This window comes from Gallus gallus, chromosome 27 (assembly GCF_016699485.2).
Source record: "Gallus gallus isolate bGalGal1 chromosome 27, bGalGal1.mat.broiler.GRCg7b, whole genome shotgun sequence".
NCBI lineage: Eukaryota > Metazoa > Chordata > Aves > Galliformes > Phasianidae > Gallus > Gallus gallus.
The window spans coordinates 5217002-5228753 of NC_052558.1; the positions used below are offsets into that span (position 1 = coordinate 5217002).

Sequence of the window (11752 nt, forward strand, 5' to 3'; positions counted from 1 at the left end):
AACCCTAACCCTAACCCTAACCCTAACCCTAACCCTAACCCTAACCCTAACCCTAACCCTAACCCTAACCCTAACCCTAACCCTAACCCTAACCCTAACCCTAACCCTAACCCTAACCCTAACCCTAACCCTAACCCTAACCCTAACCCTAACCCTAACCCTAACCCTAACCCTAACCCTAACCCTAACCCTAACCCTAACCCTAACCCTAACCCTAACCCTAACCCTAACCCTAACCCTAACCCTAACCCTAACCCTAACCCTAACCCTAACCCTAACCCTAACCCTAACCCTAACCCTAACCCTAACCCTAACCCTAACCCTAACCCTAACCCTAACCCTAACCCTAACCCTAACCCTAACCCTAACCCTAACCCTAACCCTAACCCTAACCCTAACCCTAACCCTAACCCTAACCCTAACCCTAACCCTAACCCTAACCCTAACCCTAACCCTAACCCTAACCCTAACCCTAACCCTAACCCTAACCCTAACCCTAACCCTAACCCTAACCCTAACCCTAACCCTAACCCTAACCCTAACCCTAACCCTAACCCTAACCCTAACCCTAACCCTAACCCTAACCCTAACCCTAACCCTAACCCTAACCCTAACCCTAACCCTAACCCTAACCCTAACCCTAACCCTAACCCTAACCCTAACCCTAACCCTAACCCTAACCCTAACCCTAACCCTAACCCTAACCCTAACCCTAACCCTAACCCTAACCCTAACCCTAACCCTAACCCTAACCCTAACCCTAACCCTAACCCTAACCCTAACCCTAACCCTAACCCTAACCCTAACCCTAACCCTAACCCTAACCCTAACCCTAACCCTAACCCTAACCCTAACCCTAACCCTAACCCTAACCCTAACCCTAACCCTAACCCTAACCCTAACCCTAACCCTAACCCTAACCCTAACCCTAACCCTAACCCTAACCCTAACCCTAACCCTAACCCTAACCCTAACCCTAACCCTAACCCTAACCCTAACCCTAACCCTAACCCTAACCCTAACCCTAACCCTAACCCTAACCCTAACCCTAACCCTAACCCTAACCCTAACCCTAACCCTAACCCTAACCCTAACCCTAACCCTAACCCTAACCCTAACCCTAACCCTAACCCTAACCCTAACCCTAACCCTAACCCTAACCCTAACCCTAACCCTAACCCTAACCCTAACCCTAACCCTAACCCTAACCCTAACCCTAACCCTAACCCTAACCCTAACCCTAACCCTAACCCTAACCCTAACCCTAACCCTAACCCTAACCCTAACCCTAACCCTAACCCTAACCCTAACCCTAACCCTAACCCTAACCCTAACCCTAACCCTAACCCTAACCCTAACCCTAACCCTAACCCTAACCCTAACCCTAACCCTAACCCTAACCCTAACCCTAACCCTAACCCTAACCCTAACCCTAACCCTAACCCTAACCCTAACCCTAACCCTAACCCTAACCCTAACCCTAACCCTAACCCTAACCCTAACCCTAACCCTAACCCTAACCCTAACCCTAACCCTAACCCTAACCCTAACCCTAACCCTAACCCTAACCCTAACCCTAACCCTAACCCTAACCCTAACCCTAACCCTAACCCTAACCCTAACCCTAACCCTAACCCTAACCCTAACCCTAACCCTAACCCTAACCCTAACCCTAACCCTAACCCTAACCCTAACCCTAACCCTAACCCTAACCCTAACCCTAACCCTAACCCTAACCCTAACCCTAACCCTAACCCTAACCCTAACCCTAACCCTAACCCTAACCCTAACCCTAACCCTAACCCTAACCCTAACCCTAACCCTAACCCTAACCCTAACCCTAACCCTAACCCTAACCCTAACCCTAACCCTAACCCTAACCCTAACCCTAACCCTAACCCTAACCCTAACCCTAACCCTAACCCTAACCCTAACCCTAACCCTAACCCTAACCCTAACCCTAACCCTAACCCTAACCCTAACCCTAACCCTAACCCTAACCCTAACCCTAACCCTAACCCTAACCCTAACCCTAACCCTAACCCTAACCCTAACCCTAACCCTAACCCTAACCCTAACCCTAACCCTAACCCTAACCCTAACCCTAACCCTAACCCTAACCCTAACCCTAACCCTAACCCTAACCCTAACCCTAACCCTAACCCTAACCCTAACCCTAACCCTAACCCTAACCCTAACCCTAACCCTAACCCTAACCCTAACCCTAACCCTAACCCTAACCCTAACCCTAACCCTAACCCTAACCCTAACCCTAACCCTAACCCTAACCCTAACCCTAACCCTAACCCTAACCCTAACCCTAACCCTAACCCTAACCCTAACCCTAACCCTAACCCTAACCCTAACCCTAACCCTAACCCTAACCCTAACCCTAACCCTAACCCTAACCCTAACCCTAACCCTAACCCTAACCCTAACCCTAACCCTAACCCTAACCCTAACCCTAACCCTAACCCTAACCCTAACCCTAACCCTAACCCTAACCCTAACCCTAACCCTAACCCTAACCCTAACCCTAACCCTAACCCTAACCCTAACCCTAACCCTAACCCTAACCCTAACCCTAACCCTAACCCTAACCCTAACCCTAACCCTAACCCTAACCCTAACCCTAACCCTAACCCTAACCCTAACCCTAACCCTAACCCTAACCCTAACCCTAACCCTAACCCTAACCCTAACCCTAACCCTAACCCTAACCCTAACCCTAACCCTAACCCTAACCCTAACCCTAACCCTAACCCTAACCCTAACCCTAACCCTAACCCTAACCCTAACCCTAACCCTAACCCTAACCCTAACCCTAACCCTAACCCTAACCCTAACCCTAACCCTAACCCTAACCCTAACCCTAACCCTAACCCTAACCCTAACCCTAACCCTAACCCTAACCCTAACCCTAACCCTAACCCTAACCCTAACCCTAACCCTAACCCTAACCCTAACCCTAACCCTAACCCTAACCCTAACCCTAACCCTAACCCTAACCCTAACCCTAACCCTAACCCTAACCCTAACCCTAACCCTAACCCTAACCCTAACCCTAACCCTAACCCTAACCCTAACCCTAACCCTAACCCTAACCCTAACCCTAACCCTAACCCTAACCCTAACCCTAACCCTAACCCTAACCCTAACCCTAACCCTAACCCTAACCCTAACCCTAACCCTAACCCTAACCCTAACCCTAACCCTAACCCTAACCCTAACCCTAACCCTAACCCTAACCCTAACCCTAACCCTAACCCTAACCCTAACCCTAACCCTAACCCTAACCCTAACCCTAACCCTAACCCTAACCCTAACCCTAACCCTAACCCTAACCCTAACCCTAACCCTAACCCTAACCCTAACCCTAACCCTAACCCTAACCCTAACCCTAACCCTAACCCTAACCCTAACCCTAACCCTAACCCTAACCCTAACCCTAACCCTAACCCTAACCCTAACCCTAACCCTAACCCTAACCCTAACCCTAACCCTAACCCTAACCCTAACCCTAACCCTAACCCTAACCCTAACCCTAACCCTAACCCTAACCCTAACCCTAACCCTAACCCTAACCCTAACCCTAACCCTAACCCTAACCCTAACCCTAACCCTAACCCTAACCCTAACCCTAACCCTAACCCTAACCCTAACCCTAACCCTAACGCCTAACCCTAACGCCTAACGCCTAACGCCTAACGCCTACAACCCTAACGCCTAACGCCTACAACCCTAACGCCTACAACCCTAACGCCTAACGCCTACAACCCTAACGCCTACAACCCTAACGCCTAATGCCTACAACCCTAACGCCTAACGCCTACAACCCTAACGCCTACAACCCTAACGCCTACAACCCTAACGCCTACAACCCTAACGCCTAACGCCTACAACCCTAACGCCTAACGCCTACAACCCTAACGCCTACAACCCTAACGCCTAACGCCTACAACCCTTCTATTCTTGTATTCCAGGCACCTACCTGTTGTGCTTACCTTGTGATGTAATCCATATTGTAGTAGAAAACATGCAAATGTACAATTACTATGAGATGCATACTGGTTTCTAACAACACCAAGTATTGCTAATACGCTTATTTTCTTTAACACAATCAGAGGCAAAGTAGAATACATTTCCACACAGCGCAGGGTCATAGTTTACAACAACTAGCAGGATATGCCCAGAATGCAGAAATATTTAGTGCCAGGTCATGTACAGTCGCTTTGTTGATGAAGTTCAATGTGAATATAATCTCAAAACAGGAATGTGAGGCACACTGTATGTGTTGTAACTGTTGACTCCAAAATACATCAACAAGAAGGCGCAACAGATACAGGTTCAAAATACATTCTGAGATAATGTAACAATGCACAGTGTACAAAAAGCTAACAGAGGTCCAAACATGCTTTTCAAGTACACAACATGCAAATATTCATTCCACATCAACAAATGCTGTACAGATGCAGGACACAGATTGAAAATACAATCCAAAGCACAGCTCACAATTGTAGGAAACCCATTAAATTCAGGTCAACAAATACCTTTCTAACACATGTTTCTGTGTAAAAATGCAACTCTAAAATATCACATTCAAGCCTATTTAACAGTTTGTCTTGTTTCTATGGTATTTTTGCCTGGTAGTAAAAAATACATAGTCAGTATATATCCAAAAAAATCCTTTACATGCTCCAATACATATTATGTACATACAGCAAAATTACAAAATCTCATAACCACAGTAAACATAGGAAAACATGCTATACAACAAAGAATCCACAAAAATTTAAAAAAAAAAAAAAAAAAAAAGCCCAATACTGCTCATATAGAACACACAACTAAAATCCAGGAAAGCACAGATCTCAGCCAGCACAGGAAGGAACTCCACTCCAAACCCGAAACACAAAGAGAAAAAAATAAATGCCAAAGTAACAATATATCACAAGCTCTTATCTACAAGCAAACTTCAACTTCGGAAAGCCAAAATCCAATACCCGCGCTGAAATCAGCGCAACAGACAGACCGGCCAAAAATCGGCACGAGTCTCAGAGTGGCCGGCAAGGAGCGCAAAAGGCCTCCATCCGACGGCCGTGCGTCGGTTACGGGGTTGGGTTAGCCCTGCGCTAGAGACAAAGCAAAGCTAACCCAACCCCGTAAGCGAGGCCAAGCTAAACTCAACTTCGGAAAGCCAAAATCCAATACCCGCGCTGAAATCAGCGCAACAGACAGACCGGCCAAAAATCGGCACGAGTCTCAGAGTGGCCGGCAAGGAGCGCAAAAGGCCTCCATCCGACGGCCGTGCGTCGGTTACGGGGTTGGGTTAGCCCTGCGCTAGAGACAAAGCAAAGCTAACCCAACCCCGTAAGCGAGGCCAAGCTAAACTCAACTTCGGAAAGCCAAAATCCAATACCCGCGCTGAAATCAGCGCAACAGACAGACCGGCCAAAAATCGGCACGAGTCTCAGAGTGGCCGGCAAGGAGCGCAAAAGGCCTCCATCCGACGGCCGTGCGTCGGTTACGGGGTTGGGTTAGCCCTGCGCTAGAGACAAAGCAAAGCTAACCCAACCCCGTAAGCGAGGCCAAGCTAAACTCAACTTCGGAAAGCCAAAATCCAATACCCGCGCTGAAATCAGCGCAACAGACAGACCGGCCAAAAATCGGCACGAGTCTCAGAGTGGCCGGCAAGGAGCGCAAAAGGCCTCCATCCGACGGCCGTGCAGTCGGTTACGGGGTTGGGTTAGCCCTGCGCTAGAGACAAAGCAAAGCTAACCCAACCCCGTAAGCGAGGCCAAGCTAAACTCAACTTCGGAAAGCCAAAATCCAATACCCGCGCTGAAATCAGCGCAACAGACAGACCGGCCAAAAATCGGCACGAGTCTCAGAGTGGCCGGCAAGGAGCGCAAAAGGCCTCCATCCGACGGCCGTGCGTCGGTTACGGGGTTGGGTTAGCCCTGCGCTAGAGACAAAGCAAAGCTAACCCAACCCCGTAAGCGAGGCCAAGCTAAACTCAACTTCGGAAAGCCAAAATCCAATACCCGCGCTGAAATCAGCGCAACAGACAGACCGGCCAAAAATCGGCACGAGTCTCAGAGTGGCCGGCAAGGAGCGCAAAAGGCCTCCATCCGACGGCCGTGCGTCGGTTACGGGGTTGGGTTAGCCCTGCGCTAGAGACAAAGCAAAGCTAACCCAACCCCGTAAGCGAGGCCAAGCTAAACTCAACTTCGGAAAGCCAAAATCCAATACCCGCGCTGAAATCAGCGCAACAGACAGACCGGCCAAAAATCGGCACGAGTCTCAGAGTGGCCGGCAAGGAGCGCAAAAGGCCTCCATCCGACGGCCGTGCGTCGGTTACGGGGTTGGGTTAGCCCTGCGCTAGAGACAAAAAGCAAAGCTAACCCAACCCCGTAAGCGAGGCCAAGCTAAACTCAACTTCGGAAAGCCAAAATCCAATACCCGCGCTGAAATCAGCGCAACAGACAGACCGGCCAAAAATCGGCACGAGTCTCAGAGTGGCCGGCAAGGAGCGCAAAAGGCCTCCATCCGACGGCCGTGCGTCGGTTACGGGGTTGGGTTAGCCCTGCGCTAGAGACAACAAGCAAAGCTAACCCAACCCCGTAAGCGAGGCCAAGCTAAACTCAACTTCGGAAAGCCAAAATCCAATACCCGCGCTGAAATCAGCGCAACAGACAGACCGGCCAAAAATCGGCACGAGTCTCAGAGTGGCCGGCAAGGAGCGCAAAAGGCCTCCATCCGACGGCCGTGCGTCGGTTACGGGGTTGGGTTAGCCCTGCGCTAGAGACAAACAAAGCAAAGCTAACCCAACCCCGTAAGCGAGGCCAAGCTAAACTCAACTTCGGAAAGCCAAAATCCAATACCCGCGCTGAAATCAGCGCAACAGACAGACCGGCCAAAAATCGGCACGAGTCTCAGAGTGGCCGGCAAGGAGCGCAAAAGGCCTCCATCCGACGGCCGTGCGTCGGTTACGGGGTTGGGTTAGCCCTGCGCTAGAGACAAACAAAGCAAAGCTAACCCAACCCCTTAAGCGAGGCCAAGCTAAACTCAACTTCGGAAAGCCAAAATCCAATACCCGCGCTGAAATCAGCGCAACAGACAGACCGGCCAAAAATCGGCACTGTTCTAGGATTATTACCCCAAAAAATCAAAACATGTTAGCATCAACCCCAGAGATGAAATTACAAAATACAGTCAACATGACTCTACATGGCACATGAAGCCACACTTAATGTATGTGAAAAGTAAAAGCTGCTGGGGGTACGAGTTAATGCTCAGCTGTACAAGAGCTGAAAATGGGCCCAGGTGGCAAACAGGGCCAAACGCATCCTGGCCAGCATGGCAAACACTGTGGCCACCAGGAGCGGGGAGGTAATAACTTGCTGTACTCACAACTGGTGAGACTGCACCTGTACTGCTCTGTTCAGTTTCAGGCCCCTTGCTGCAACAAAGACGTATGTGACCCTGAACATCTCCCAGTGATGGCAACAAAACTTGTGATGGGTCAGAACTACAAGTCTTATAAGGAGCATCTGAAAGACATACAATTATTCAGTCCAGAAAACAGGAGTCCCACAGAGAACTTCATCGTACTCCACAACAGACTGCGCAGATGTTGTGAGCGGAAGCTTGGAGGAAGTTTGGCCTCTTCACACAAGCAACAAACAAGACCCAAGGAAATGCCACAAATCCTACCAGAGTGCATTTAAAATATGCAGAAGGAAAAACTCCGTCTGTCAAAGCTGGGTCAAGAGCTGCAATGCCCTGCCAACTGGAGTCACTGTCCCTGGCACTGTTTGAGAGGCATCAGTATGAGGAGCTAGGAGAAATGGGTTAGCAGCCTGTGGTAGCAACAGAAATGGAAGGACGGGGTCAAATAGAGGATCTTGCAGATCCCTTCCAGCCCTGGGATTCTATGTTTCTATGACACAACACCACAAGCAACACAAAGGGTTTAGCACATTTATTGTCCACGCTCTCCAGAAGAAGATGGCAGCTTCACTATAAAAAATGGAAGAGACACAACCAAGTGTTAAGAGTACAGATGAAACAACTCAAACACAGCTACTGACCAAAACCAACACCTATAACACAGATCCAAAGCACGATCAGTACTGAAGACCTATGAGAACGCAAGAGAAAACACACAAGCTAAGACAAGATGCTATGGCATAATCAAAACAAGCAACAATTCACGCAACAGCAATAAGATCATGCACAATAACAAAGACAAGTAGCATCACCACACACACACGCAAAGACTGCAAAATACAAAACCAGACACCCGATGCTCCAAAAAAGCCCACCGCTACACTACACAAAACAATTGAAGATAAGCAACTCAAAGAATAGAAAAATATAATTACACAAATCACAGCAAGAAGAACATGACCAAAAAAAAAAGACAATAACATGAGGAAGAAGGAAGACTGAGAGCAAAGGCAGTGAAGTCACAGATCCAGAAACTGATTCAACAACTGGGACTGACACTCACACATAAATAAACACATTACATGTGTTAGTAAGAAAACTTACTGAGTCCATCAAGAAACCTAGAACACCATCCGCTACAAATCCACACATACTAACAGCAAAAGTTGAAGGTAACCCCAAAGAAGACAAGACAGACAGCCAAGCCCAACAAACAGATGCAACAACTCAAGTGATGATTATTTCAAGTAAGTTTTTTACTACTCATTCTACAACACCTTCTAAGCATACAGCTGTTCATAAGAACCAAATCTACTGAACCTTTAAGATTATACTGCCAACTTAGTTCAATAATCAGAACAGCACCTAGCAGTTACAAATAGCATAACCCTTCAAGATCAACACCAATTAACTGTAAAGAAAAGCAATTAGAATGACATTCACAACAATTACATTGAAGTCAAAGACACATCCCCAACACATCCGATCCCAGCAATGAAGGCAACAACCACAGAAGACAAAAGCCCTGCATGAAAACAAAGACAAAAACAGGCACAGCTAATTGCGTAACAAGACACACACAAGATAAACGCAATAGAAAGACAAGCGAGCAAAAAGTCAAAGACGAGGGCAAAAGAAACCGCTAGCAGAAAGAAAAGAACAAGGCCCAGAAACAGCAAAGACCGACACAATTCATGCAAATAAATAAACCAAGGGAAAGCAAAACCGAAACAGAATAGAAAACAAAGACAAAAAAAACCACCATGGGAGATCAAAAACCAAGCTAAGAACACAGCACAACATACACAAACAAAAAGCAATTACCAAACACAGAAAAACCAGTAAAAAAGAAAAACCACAGAAAGGTAACACTAAAACTGGCAAAAAAACCTAACAAGAACAGTAAAGAAACCCAAGAGCCAAAATTAATGAAAATACCTAGACCAAACCAATTAAATAATGAAAACAACCCCTCCCCCCCCCAAAAAAAAGCTATAACAAACGCAAACAACAGCCACTATAAGTAAACCCATAGCTAGAAACAAAAAGAAGCCTATGAAAGCCTACAAGAAAAAATGGACAAAAGACACAGTAAAATACAAACAAACAAAAACAAGCAATCACACACACACCACCACCACCACATGCAAGACACAACAATAACAGCCATACAAAGCAAATGCAAACGGAAAAAGAACAAAACCCACCAACCACAAACAAAAATCCCAACAAAGTAAAGTTACCACACGGGCACAAACACAACACAAAGACAAAACACCAATAAAACTTGAAACAAAACCAACGAGAAGCCCCACAAAAACAGAACACAAAAGCCAATGTGACAATGAAGCTAACATGCAGGAAAAGCAAAGGCAAAAGCATGAGGAACCAAAAAAAATAAGAAACACGCAAAGAAAGCAAAAATACATCCAAAAAGCAAGGAAAGCACCCACAGAAAGTTAATGCAAAAGCAAAAACGGGGCCCGCAAAACATGAAGGCAATGACTAAAACAAGCAAAAAACCAAGGAGAAACTAAACCAAAGGCAAAGCCAAAAGCAAAACACAACACCTAACAGAACAAAACAAATACAACACAAACAGCATGACAAAACAAATGGAAACCACTCACACAACACTCAGAGAAAACAAATGACAAACAGCACAGAAAATCAAAAGAAGAAAACCCATGGGAAACCTAACCACAAACCTAACGACACCAACAGAGAACAAAAATCTACAAGTAATGGAAAAAACACCAGACAGGAACTAAAAGGGAAAACAAACTAAGAAAACACCCACAGAAAATCAAAAACCAGCAAAGCACCTGCAGAAGGCAAAAACCAAAGCACCCCCAAAAAGCTAAAAAACAAACACAGCACTACAGAAACCTTAAAGAAAAGCAGAGGCGACGCAGAGTAGAACACCAAAGCAAACCCAAACCAAATGCAAAAATGGTCACAATGCACAGCACAACACGAAACCAAACTGAATGCAAAACCCAGGGAAAAGCAAGACCAAAGAAAGAAAACCAAAACCAAACGCGAAGGCAAACCAAACATGCAGCAGAAGCAAAGAACAACTGAAACATAAGAAAAACACTCACACAGTGCTAAAACAAACTCAAAACACCACCGAAGAATAACGAAATCCAACACCGAGGCAAAGAGAACACCCAGGAAAAACTGAACCAAAAGGTAAAGGACAACACACAAGGAAATCCAGAGCTAACACAAAGGAGAAAACAGAAAACGCCCACAGAATACAAAAGAAAAGGTAAATGATACATCAACTGAAACACAAAGGCAAAAAAAAACCAAAACCAAACAAAAGACCCAAACAAAACTAAAACAAACGCTAATAAAAAGGCAAGCAAAACTGCCACAGAAAGCCAACACAAAGGTAAAGGGAACAGGAACAAAAAATCAGGAAGAAAACAAACAGAAAAAGACCCAAACCTGTAAACAACCCCAAAACACAACAAATATTCCAGGAAATGCTTAACAAGGCCACACTACCCAACAGGAAAAAAACTCAACTACAGACAATGCACTTACCTCTTTGGATGACCCAACTCAACTTTGGATGACTTCAACTCAAAGTAAGCATTCAAGCCTCTCAAGGACACTAACCTTTCTGTTTCTTCCCACATACTTGAAGAGCTGCAAACTTCACAGTGGGCTTCTTAACCCGCACAGAAACGCCACACTTCTGAACAACCACCTGTCCAACACAAAAAATGTTAACAACTGAACCCAGCACATATAAGCTTGCCCCTCTTCCACAAATACGCCCTGTACAGCTCCAATCTGAAAACAAGATCCCTACTTCCAAGCCCAAAAAGCTGCTGACTACTCAACTCACTGCAGGGATGCAACATCAACAATCAAGGCACATTGCTAATCTATATCAACTCAACAACCTTATGTCTACTTAAAAACAATCACCACCCTATTGTAAAGTAAACCAGGAGCACATCACAAGCCTCTGGCAACACATACCTCACAAACTCGAGTCTGCAACCCACCTGTTGAAACTACAAACCAACAGACAACACTCCCGCTTCACCTGACAAACTGAAGAACGCCGTACTGCCAGAGAGAACAAGATATCCTGGAAAGAAAGAAAACAGGAAAAAACAGTCAGAGTAAAATAGCAGCAATAAATAAATAAACCAAACAATACAAAGGGAGAAGTGCAAGCACCAAAAACCACACCAGCGTGCAAAAAACCCAGTGCATCAAGACCCCACAACAAAACATAATACACAAATTAGGAGAAACATCACAACAGCTACTAAAGACT

The 11752-nt window shown here is 46.3% G+C and overlaps 1 long non-coding RNA gene across 1 annotated transcript; it reads right to left on the reverse strand.

Moving 5' to 3' along the window:
• Positions 1–7966: 7966 nt before the first annotated feature.
• On the reverse strand, positions 7967–11573 carry LOC121107674. The gene is made up of 3 exons (XR_005841951.1): positions 11475–11573; positions 11080–11170; positions 7967–8019 (listed from the first exon to the last, which is right to left on the reverse strand). It is a non-coding gene; the product is annotated as an uncharacterized LOC121107674 (long non-coding RNA).
• Between the last annotated feature and the right edge of the window lie 179 nt (positions 11574–11752).